Source organism: Bactrocera dorsalis, chromosome 4 (genome assembly GCF_023373825.1).
Source record: "Bactrocera dorsalis isolate Fly_Bdor chromosome 4, ASM2337382v1, whole genome shotgun sequence".
NCBI lineage: Eukaryota > Metazoa > Arthropoda > Insecta > Diptera > Tephritidae > Bactrocera > Bactrocera dorsalis.
This window is the reverse complement of record NC_064306.1, coordinates 45,924,875-45,937,842: the sequence shown is the minus strand read 5'-3', so window position 1 is coordinate 45,937,842 and position 12,968 is coordinate 45,924,875. Positions and strand designations below refer to the sequence as shown.

Sequence of the window (12,968 nt, the reverse complement as noted above, 5' to 3'; positions counted from 1 at the left end):
AAGCTCAGAAAATCACAGTTTTTTTAACCTCAAAAAAAATTTCACCCGTTACAAAGCTCATCAGGCAAATTGTAAATAAAATATAGTTGATAGAGTTCAACCCGAGAGAACAGTTGCGTGGCTTTTAAGATATGAGTATGTAACTGTCTATTGCAAGATCAAACCATCCTGAAGTCAGCTGTCTTTTTTGGAAATTGCTAACATACGACCAATTACGGATCTCTCCGACATATTTTTTAGTTCTTACCTTTCCCAAAAAATGCTTTGGTGAACTTCAAGTGTTGAAGATTTAGAGTAATAAAGTAACATTGTACTGTTTACCAGTGCATATTTACTATAATATTATATCTATTATCAAAGGAAATTAGGACGTGGGTGAATCAGTAATTTGTAGGACGTTAAATGAACTCAGATAATCCTCTTCACGACAAACGAGTGGATTGAGTCTCTTCTACTAACCGAAACGTTAGGACAAAAAAGACGATTGTTTAACGAGCGAACTTACTATTTACTGAAGAGCAGAAAAAGCCATAAAGTAACAAAACGGACTATGGTAGTTTACCAGTTATATAACTGGTGTTTACGACTTCATAAGTACACCGATACCACGACAACCGGTGTTCGTAAACGGAATGAAGCCGGATTTTTAACAGGGAAAGGACTGCCAACTTTGTAGCTTTCCTAAATGAGATCAGGTATGTATTTTACCATAACAATGGGTGGAAAACTTTCATTAAGGAAGCGGAAGGGATTAGAAATAGTTTTTTTCAGTGGGAGTAGTAAACTTTAGAATATGGAAGCTTTATACTATATATGGTGTAATAATTATAAAAAAATCTAGATTCCTTCTTACAAAAACCTCTTTGTTAACTGATTTCTTGTTGACAACCAACTTGCTGTTTCAATAGTTATTGGTTTTTTATTATATTTACTTATTTTTACTTTAATTTTGCATCGCCTGTTTGTTTGTTTACTTGTATGTTTCAGCAAAAGTAAATTAAAAGTAAAAGTCGAAAACAGCCAACAAAAGTGCGAAATCAACATTTGGAAAGGTGATGGCAAACAAAACGGAAACTTGCTGAAAGAAACAACAACAAAAAAATGTACAAAAAGCAACACGAAGAGCAGGCAATAGTTACAATGGCAGGAAAATTTGGCCGTAGGCAAAAAGTTTAATTTATTTGTTGTGATTGCTGTTGTTGCCGCTGCAGTCGCTGTCGCTGACGCTGCTACAATCAAAGTCTCGTTGCGGTGCTGTAACATTTTAGCTGTTGTCAGCTGCGCACGTGTGTGTGTGTATAATTGTATTTGTAAAAGCGCCCATATAGGCGAAAATTACTGTCATTTGCTGGCTAATTTACATTTCTCTTTTTCGTTTTAGTTTTGCTTTTATTTTCATTTTAATTTTTGTTTTTGCTTTTTTTTATTTTTATTACATTTATGTGTGCATATTGCGAAATTAGAAAGTGCATTGTGCAAACACACAACCAAATGGTCGAAATCATACGATTGCACATACACAAATCTACAAATGTAGATATGTATTTAGTATTTGCACTGACAGTCAACGGAGTGGAACCTTTGCCTACAAAGTCTGCCAGCTTTCAGCGAATGTGCAGACATTGCAAATGTGGCCGAAATAAGTACGAAAAACCAATAATATGTGTATGTATGTATGTGTGTGTTTTAGTAGATAGTAAATTGGCAGGCAGTAATTTTTATCAGCAGCAATAATTGATAACAGTACAATGTATCTAAACCACACACATATACATACATATGTGAAGGCATATCATGACATTATTGCTTTGTCTGTAAGAACCATACTCGTATATGTACATATGTATGTATGTGAACGGAAGCAGAGCGTAAATTTTCGATTGTTATCAGCCAAAAAAAGCTATAATTACAAGTAAAATAGAAAGGGTACAACACAAAAACAACAACAGCTGTTGGCGAATTTTTCTTATGAAAATAATATTTTGTTGAAAGCGATTGTTTATTTCGTCTACAAATTCAATGCCGTAAGCCTGATTATATGACATTAGCGCTTATGATAAATTAATATGAGAAAACAACACATTCGCCACAAGAAAGCGCAGTGAAAATTATCAAAGTAATATTTTCTTTTTTCAATGTGGAATAGTGCAAGGAAAGTGCGGTGTAAAGAATTAATGTTAAATACTTAAATACATCAAGTTATTATTACAAAAATAAATATGTTAACAATAAAAAACAAAGTATAAAACCCTAAAAACTCAAATAATTTTGACAATTTATGCAGGGAATAAGAAAAAAGAAATCGAAGTTCTTTCTTTTCGGCTTCATTAAATATAAACCAATAAATCTTTTTATCGTCATTTTGATCCCAAATACGACCCATGTTCGAAATAACTTTTTAAAAAGTGCTTCTCTACATAAGACTTGCTAGTAAAGCACTTATATTTATACCATACTACTTTGAGCAATAAAAAATAAGACTTTTTAATTTAGGACCGCACCAAATACCTTGGGGTAGTCTTCGACAGCAAACTGTTGTGGGAGCACAACGTGGAAGAAAGAGTGAGGAAATTCAGCAATGTTTTATATCCTTGTAAGCAGATGCTCGGCACAACCGGGGGACTCTCTCATGCACTGGCGCTACACTGCTATTATTAGACCAATTCTGCTTTACGGTGCAGTAGTGTTCAGACGCTCGCTGCATTGTGCGTAATGGCAAGTTGGTGCGGGAATATATTGTCCTGAGTTAGGCAGTATATTTCAAGCTGAAGTCCTTGGTATTGCGAACGAAAGCGGCAGAGCTAGCATCTAATGCACCTACAGGCAATTCCAGAGACAATATCTACGTAGACAGCCAAACCGCAGTCTAGGCAGTAATCTCGTATGACTTATCGGCCAGAAGTGTCTAGGGAAGCAGGGCGGCGGTCAAAAGTTTTGCCAGAAGCAAGCAACTTCATTTCTACTGCTTTCTTGGTCATAAAGGCATTGAGGGCAATGAAATAGTGGACGAGATTGCCAAGAGCGGTGTACGGCTAACATCCAAAAACGTGATCAACATGGGAAACCCATGTCTATACGATGATCTCGACATAGGTGCAAGACTATAAAATTCATGTGCAGTATATGTATGTATGTAGATGTAGATCGGAAGTACACAACCAACTCAACTATTACCATTAACTGATGATCATCACGTCAATAAAATAAAAGAACTTAAGAGAAAGCACAATTGGTTCCAAAATCAACAAATTTTTCCTAAAAACAGCGTAGCGTTAACGTATGTGAAGCCATGCTTTCTGACTACCAGCATGTGATGAACTGGCGATGAGTTATGGGTCTATGCTTAAGACCTGGAAACAGACGCTCAATCGGCCGAAAATCATGGAAAAGGAAAGCCGAAGCCGAAAAAACACGTCAAAGCAGATTACATTCTGTCAAGAAAGTATCGAGAATTCTTAATTTCCCTCTCTCATCTCCCGCTTATATGGAAAACAGGTAATTTTTTTTTTCTGCGTTGGTATAACTGTCATTAATTATGATTTTATTATGAAAAATTAGCGCGATATGTCAACCAGTGTGTTCACAGCAGCTTATGTCAGCCGACCTCAGTAGTGTTTGTCGAATTTTTCACAATTTTTTAACATATTTGTGTTAAATTTTGGTCTAACACTCAACAAATATCATTGAACAAGTACCGAATCTCCCTGATTTAGCTCCATGTGACTTTTACCTTTCTTCACACTGAAATATCCACTTCGGGAAACACGCTTCGACTCAATTGATGACATCAAAATAAATTCGACGCGAGAGTTGAAGGCCATCCCGGAAAGTGCCTATAACAAAATGTTTTGACGATTGCGACAAGCGTTGGCACATGTGCATCGCTTCAAATTGATTTTATTTTTTTTTTCGTTTTATTTATAAATTCCGTCTGAATTCCTTCCGAATAGTCAAGCTGTCGCCAGCCAAACCGGTCGTGTTATCTCAATATTTAAACGCCTATCTTGCGGGTGATATTTTTGAATATATAAATTAGCGAAGTACAAAAATAAATCGATTTCGTTTGTTTCAAATGGACCTGGATCTTAATGTAGATCTAAGCATTACTCATACGCCGTGTACACTGTGCTATTAAGAAGTCCGGCATTATATGTGAGCTTATCGAACTTCAGTTGACTAATCAGAACCCCGCAAAACTAATATGTCTGTGTAAACAGACATTGAGCAAAACCAAAAGTTCAGTCAAGATCGGAATGGACCTGTCCGCGCCGTTCGATATCAAACGAGGCTCCAGACAAGGCGACTCCCTATCGTGCGACTTCTTCAATCTACTCTTGGAGAAAATAATTCGAGCCTCAGAACTAAACAGCAGAAAGTACAATATTCTACATTAGTGTACAACTTCTGGCGTACACCGATGACACCGTTATCATTGGCCAAACCTTGCGGTAAGTATTTTATTTAAAATTCTAAAAGTCAACTGAATAAATTAGTGAATAAGAAGTACTTTAGTTACACACATAATACATAAATTTAACAGCGGAGTTTAAGCTAAGCAAAAAATAAGCCCATATTTAAGGTGTAAACAGAAAACACTCCAAAAACTAAAGCAAATGAGTAATTAATATCTAATATAGTTTTAAACTGTGGGATATAAACCGGGCCGCTTTCACACAGACATACAGACATATACGCCTAGGCTTAAACGGGTAACGGGACAAGTGAAGTGGCACCTTCGAGATTCGGCTGCTGTTAGTGCACAGCAATGAAATGCTGCTGCGGTGTTGGCGCTGTCAGTCACAAAGGCGTTTGCACGCACACACACACACGCGTACACAACATAATTGACATTTTCCTTGGCGGTGGTCTACGTGCTGTCAATCTCATGTGCATTTACGCACGCTGATTTAATTACGCACTTTTTTGCTACTTGCACATTTTCATTAAAAGTCCACATTCACGCCCTAGCGCTGCCGCCACCGCCGGCGCTGACACTACCCCAACCGCTGACAACAGAAGCGGCATCACAGCAACATCACTTCCAGCGCTCAACTGCGCCGCACTCACTTCAGCGGCGAAATTAACTCTGTTGGCCTTCCAGCGGCACACATACAAACCTATGTATGTTTGTATGAGTGTGTGTGTTTGTGTAATTTAATGCACGTAATTGCACTTCAAAATGCATTGCAGTAGCGCAAAGTTGATATGGAAAATTACAATTTTTTCTCAACTATTTTGCTGCAACATATTAGTTGACGTTGTTGTTGTTGTTAGTGATGTTTTTTCTTTGCACCCTCCGGCAAGTGCATTAATGGGGTTGTGTCTGTCTGTAGCGCTACAAACTATTCATCTAATTATTTCGCGCCCGACCTGCCGCTGGTTACACACACACAACCGTAACTCATTTGCATTTCTATTTGCGTTTATGTATGTGTGTTTGTGTATTAATATTTTCAAATGGCAAAACAAAAAATTAAAAGTTTTTAATTGCATTTCCGTTTGTGCTACTTTTTAATAACATTGCACACAATTAATTTAACCATTTTGATCTAATTTATATTTGCTGAGATATGCACATAGCATCTACACACATACATATCTATATGTATAGGTAAGAGTATGCTAGAGGCTTGCGGCTGTCGCAGACCGCATTTACTGCTTACTTTGTTGTCGTGTTCGACCGATTGCACGCGCCAATGTCACTCATTAGTCGCTAAGACATGCAACGCTATATTGTTGTTCATGTTGTTGTTGTCATTGCACTATGACATTTTAGACGTACATAGCATGTACCTGGGCCACCGCCCACAGCATTGCCTTGCCTTTTAATTGGGTTACTGCGGTCACTTAGCACTTTAATTGCCATTGCACTTTTACTCTTTCTCAAGGATAATCAAGCAGCCCGTGTATGCTGGCGCACAAGTGATGGCCGAGGTTGTAGATTCTGTAGATAGTTATACTATATGCTAAGTGCAGCAGTAATTCTAAGAATTCTTGAATATGTGAAAGGTCAGCGAAGCCGTAATGCCGGAAAATGGCAGCAGGGGGTGCAATAAAGTGTCGAAGATGGATTTTTTTGTGTGTATAGTATGCATATGCTCATATTTCGATAGCACAAAATTCCGAACATAATCTCAAGCATATAATAGTCTTTACAATGCCAGCATTTGCTTAAAATCGAAACAATTGCTGTTATCCGACAAGGAGCAGCACTGTTAAATTTAATCATGCCAACCAAGTCAGAAACATTATTCAAACAAAACCTTTATACGATTTCTGATTTTTTATCGGACCACTGATCAGACCACTAAACTTTAGGTTGGATTAAGTTAGGTAAAATAAGATTAGATTAGATGGCAGATCCCTCAACATGGCTGGGGATCACACTTAAAAAGTTATGCACAGTTCATTATGAAGTCAGATGAAAAACTCTTGTAGTTGGATAGTAGCCATAGGTAAAGCGCCATGAGGTGCTTTATTTCTATTGCCGGTATTACACCCGAATGGCCAAAAATACAACAACCGAGGTCTTGTGCCTTGATCAGACAAAGGCGGAACATTCTATGCGGAATTGTTGAGATGATTGTATATCCTCTTCTTCTAAACGTATAATGCAAGTGACATTCGGTAATATGCTACCGCATGAACCCTAATCGGACGGAACTTTTACAACCTTCGAGCTGGACTTTGTTGCCACCGAAGAGTTCACTAAATCTTATGATTTACCCTTGTAAGTTGGCATTAGTTGACTAACGCATGCTGAGCTGGTCTGGGGCCTAACGGAGCTCCTACCCGTTCCTTTCCGCAAGATATGGAGACTGAAATGCCAGTACTAGCAGCTCATCAGTCTTGTGGTTTCCTTCAATATCGCTGTCTGGTCACAGAATAAATCAGTTTAATTATGTAGGAACTTAAGAGATAGGAAGTCATAACATCCCTTCACCAGTCTTGAGCGCACAGTCACTGAACTCAAGGCTAATATCGCGGCCCTACTATCAGAGCGGATAGTCACCATTCTAAAGGATGCTGCACTTCGGAGCAGTAGATCTACTGCTATCTTTATGACAGCCACTTCCGCTTGGAAGACGTTGCCCACTAACCTTTAGGCTAAGAGGTCGATCCTAAAAGAGATCTTATTTGGACCGTTTAATACGCCGGTATCAAAAATTCCTACATAATTGATTATAAGACCCTTATAAATTCACAAACCGCTTCCAGCCTATCACAAGTTTCTTAGGAAGGCTAATATATTACAAAAACAATTATAAATGTATTCTTTGTCACTAATAAAAAAAAAACTTTGGGAAACTTTTTATATCCCAAATAGATCATATAAACCTGGTAAAATTAGTAATGCTTGTGCGCCTTCCGAAATTTTTGAATTTTATACCAACGACTAAAACTGGCTCCTGAAAGGTGTAAGTAACTGTCATAGATCTAACATTGATTAAGGGGTTACATGGATTAACGGGTTTCAAAAAAAATTAACGGGATTCAAAAAATATTTGAATTAAAATATTTGGGAATATTATCTTATTATATTGTAACAATAAAAAATTCTAATAAAATATTTCAGTTTTTATATGAGAAAAAAATTGTTGAAAAAAGGCTGTTTTTTATCCGACGAAATCCATGTAAAACCCCTTAAAAAAGCCTAAAACTGAAAGTATTGGATTTGAATATTGATGGATCGTTTAAAGAACTTGTGTCAAGTCTCTGTTATTGCTACACCGTTGTGGCTAGAAAATTTATGAACTCCTGACTAATAATAATTGCAAAGTTAAGAATAGAAGATTGGTATACGAAAGACACATTATTGATAACTGATGTTGTGCTAGACATAATTGTAATCTTATTAAACTGATCTAATCTGCTAAAAATATTTTTTTATTTTTTTTATTTGTTTTTATAAATTCAATATACTGATATGCTAAAGCTGAAGCCTTCTTAACTACTAGAAGACAACTTTTTTAGGCAAAGCACTGTAACAAATTGCTTGTACAAACAAGCAGCTCTTGAACACATCGCAGTTGAGTGACCTCCAAAGACGGTGGAAGACACACCTGATTTAATTGGGTGCATGCAACGCCTCTTTTTGTTTTTCTTTATTAAATTTTGAAAATTTAAGCGAACACCATGGCATACGAGTAAGTGAACTGCCAAGAAGCACAAGCATACTGCTCGTGACCATGATTTTTTATGGCCATAACTTGATCAACTAAATTTTAAGTGATCAATGAAATTAAAAGGCAAAAAAAATTTACAAGATTTACTTGTAGTCTCAAAAATTCTACAATTACAGGCCAAGATCAAAAATCATTGTTGTACACAGTAAGATACAGTATAAACAAAAAAAATAGCAGTACAAAATATTAAAAAAAAGAAGTAAACTGAACAAGAAAAACGGAAACTTGTATTAATAACGACATAGAAACGAGAAGTAACAATGGAGGCTTGTTTTTTGGGAATGCACGACCAAGTAGCATGTACTTTACACGGGTTCCTACGTAGCTTAGTATAATCATATGTAAGAAAACAACTAATAAACCTTGAAATAAATTAAATTATACGAAAATTCAAGTGCTTGTCGGCTAAACAAAACGCAGTAGTTAAGCACAATAACCATAACGGTACAAGTAGGTTTTCAAATATTTAGAAACACCCAAGCAAGAGATCAAATATGGCTTTGGCTCGCTTGAGAGGGGCAAAACTATCATTTTTATTGCTAAATATTTGGTTAAAAAATAATAAACTAAAAATAATGATAAAAATAACATACAAAATAATTCGTTACTGTATTACAATCCCGAAGAATTGAATTTTAGATCAGCGCTCTCTTTAGCTTATAAACAGTTACATACTTTTATTGAAATAGTAAAATATTTGAAAACTTCTTTTCTGATCAACAATTAGTTTTAAAACTTAAATTCCTGCGTCAACTGAAATTTCGGGATCCGAAGAGTTATCAAACAACATTTTATGTTAGCGCTATTACCTTCATTAGAAGAAAATAGTGGTCCTTAAGTAGAAGTCTGCCTAGGTATCGCTCCAATTAATGTGTATAACGATTTGGAACACTGAAACTCTTTTTCGGGATACCGAAACATAATCCCGATATTTAAGATCACAAAATAAGATATTAGAAATTGTCAAGCTTGCTTGAACACTTTCAAAATCAAGAAATGCTTTTCGGGATCCCGAAAGGATGAGTTAAGAAGCTTGATGTTACATAACAATTACTTTTCGGAAACCGGAAATCATAATCTTAATATTCCGAACCTCGAATACTTGCATTAGGAATACGTTTTGAATATTGATTATAACTAAGTTGCTTTCAAGCATCCCGAATCTGAATTAAATTGAGACAGTTACAAAATCGAAATTTCAAATAACCACAAAAGAAAAATATAAAACAACAGGATACTAAATTTCACACTCGAATTCTATAGCGACGTTCTAGTGGTATGGGATCCCAAAAATTATTGCACAACTTTTTGTGCCACCGGGATCATTTCAAAAATAAATAAATGTGGTGCATATATGTATGTAAGTACCATCATACTTAATGATTTTTTTAATTTCACTACATTTTTTCGGGATTCCGAAATATTAATCCCGAAAATCGGGATCCCGAAAGATTGTGTTGAGAAGCTGGATGTTACAATACATTTACTTTTAGAAATCCCGAAATACTAATCACATAAAACGGGATCCCGAAAATTGTGTTAAGAAGCTGGATGTTAAACAATAATTACTTTTCGGAAACCCGAAATATTAATCTAGAAAATCGGAATCCCGAGTACTTGCATACCTATTGAATATTTAAAATAACGTGAGAAAATACCGTTGGTATCTTAGTAAGAACTTTCAATAATGCAATGATTTCGAAACACATTTTCACCGAATATATGTATATGAACATATATACTACTTACACAATATATACATACATATTTATGTACTTGCTATACCACCTTGTCTCAATTTGTAATTAAAATAATATATTCAGACAACAACAGCAACTAGCATTTGCCTTGTGTAAGGAAAATTCTGGCGTAATAAAATTTAAATTTACGCTAAATATGGCAGAATGCATGTGTGTGCGTGAGTGTAACACCGGTTCCCGAAAATAAAATATTACAAATATTCGTACTCATATGCCATAATAATAAATCGCACGATAAAAGCACACGTGTATGTGTTGTGTGCATGTAATTTTGGCAAGCGTCAGCCTGGAATGTCGATACATTTCGGCATGGAAGTGGCCGCCACGGACGTGTGGCTGACGCTGTCGCGGAATTTGGTACGTGTGAACGCCTCTATCAGTGGCACAAATACCTGTTGACTGTTGGCTGCTGAAATTTGCGTTTCAGCGATAACGCGCACGCACACACACCCATACGTCCAGGGGCGCACAAATGGACACCGTGCTGCACAGACAGACAAGCAGACACTTGGCCGTGTTCGATGCGACAGTTTCGTTGGGTGGCCAGCGTCACTTTGGGTTGGAAGAACTGATACGTACGAGTGGTTTGATTGCTTTGGCGATTTGCCGCTTGGTCAATTTGACGTTTTGGTGTTTACTTGTTAATTTTTTTATTATTATTTTTTTGGCGCTTGTAAATTGCGCATATGCCATTGGTTACACTTACATAATTATTACTTAGATATACATATATACATACATATATAAGTATAGTTACGCTATGTGTGGAATTGTGTATTATAGCACGGCAGCCGAATTTTCGATCGCGCACAATTTTATCAAACCTGTCAACAAATTTATATTTATGGCTTGTTAATTGCAAAAGGCCAAAGACACAAATATCGGCGCAAATTCGAGCGCCAAAGCAATTGGTAGTCAAATAAATTTTTTTGAACTGTCCGATAGGAAATGAACAGGTGCTAACAAAGGCGAAACCGATCAGCGTTAAAAGTGATAAACATAAGTTTATTTTACATTATGCCCAGGATTGCGAATATTCTAATTAAAAAAATCAAAATTTAGTTTAAAAAGTAATTTTCATTTTATAATTCAATTTTTGGTTGATTATACGCATTTATGGAAAAATAATAGTTCGACCTTAAGATTTGCTTGTCACTAATATCGACAAATAACGTGAAGATCTTAGTTTGACAAACGATCATTCATATTTTCAGACAAGTTACGATTCTAGAATTCCATGTTGTGCCTTTAGATTATTATAAAGTGCTTTCGGATATCAGAATCAGCCTTAGAGAGTTAACATTGTCTGTCGAAATAGTGAAACAACTTCATTATACTATAATAATATAATATCGTAGAATTCGTCACGACAGGCAAATGTACATCATACGATGTGTTGAAAAAAAGATTACAAATAATAAGAAACCCATCAAAAATACCTAAGGCTTGTTAACAGTTTCTTTCAGTAAAGTCAAAAATATCGTTAAGTTAGCATAACATATGATAAACAGCTGATGAGAGCACCTCATAAGGAACGAATACATATCCAAGTAAGATCTATCGATTGCGGATCAACCAAACGACCTAACCTAACCAAATCACCTTGCTTAACGGAAAATATAAGAAGAGAGAAAAAGCTATAGATTTTTTTATTTTTAATTACGTTGAAAGTGATCTTATTGATCTTCATCGGTTGGTGACTGAAACCCATTTGACGAACATTCCCTAACTGCTGCCGAATTACCTGGTAAACTTATTGAACTATTACCGAAGAACTAAATCCGTTTTTTAAGGGTTTACATGGCTTTACCGGTTTAAAAAAAATCAATTTTTTATTATCTTATTAAATTTTACAACACTTCTAGAATATTGTCCTCAAAATTCAAGTTGATCCGAGTAATAGTTTTAGAGATACAGCTTTGAGAACCTGTGCGCACGAGGCGAGATAGGCTAAGTGCGCCGTTTTTAAACCCGTTTTTCTAAAACTGTTTTTTTGAAATCAGTTTGCAAGATTTCTCTAGAAGTACTCAACTGATCTTCATGAAATTTGTCATAAAATTAAAGCAAGCGATTGCCGAAAAGCGAAGATTTGTAATTAGAGATAAAGCAATAAATTTCCATCATGACTACGTTCGATCTGATGTTGCAAGACCGGTTAAAAACTATAAGGAAGTTTAGCTGTATATCCCAGACTTTGCCAAAACGCCCGCACTGGTAAACATATCATTTCAGAACAGGGTATAAAAAATTGATAGGATTCATTCTTCCATAATCAACATCAACTGATGATCAACATGACAATATAATAAAGCAATTGGTGCTTGAGAGTCGACGAATAAGAGTCAGAGATCTTCCTAGTATCCTTAAAATATATAGGAGGCATCATTGAAACCCATTTTGAAAGATCATTTGGGTCTAAGAAATGTAAAGCACGATTGGATTCAAAATCACTAAACCTAAACTTGGATTCAAAGCACAAACAGTGCTTTTCGACTACCAGGATGCGACGAAACGTGATATTACTGGCAATGAGTCTTGGATCTACCGCCGAATATCGTGGCAAAGATGAGCCAAAACCGAAAAAAACCAGGTAAAAGCAGGCAAAAAATCAAGGTTATGTTGACAGTTTTTTCGATTGTCGTGGTTTGGTGCACTCCGAATTCCTCTTGACCGGCCAAACTGTCAGCAAGGAATAATATTTGAGTGTGATGCGTCGTTTGCGTTCGTTTTCGTGGAGCTATTCGTAAAAAGAGGCCGGAATTGCAGACTAACAACTTTTGGATTTTGCACCATGATAATGCACCTCGCTTACTTCATCGATTTTTCGTGAGTTTTTCACCAAATTTTTAACCAATACCGTACCGCAACTACCTTATTCACTTGATTTACCTCCGTGTGACTTTTGGACTATTCAGCAAACTCAAACGACTGCTCTCGGGAAACCGTTTTGAGTCAATTGAAGACATCAAAAGTGAATCGCTACACGCATTGAAGGCTATTCCGGAAATTGAATTTAACAGCG

The 12,968-nt window shown here is 36.2% G+C and overlaps 1 protein-coding gene across 4 annotated transcripts in view; it reads right to left on the bottom strand.

The window, feature by feature from the left end:
• Positions 1-12,968, bottom strand: part of LOC105229445 (rho GTPase-activating protein 21) — a 122,256-nt gene that overhangs the window by 29,597 nt on the left and 79,691 nt on the right. The gene's annotated exons all lie outside the window — the stretch shown is intronic.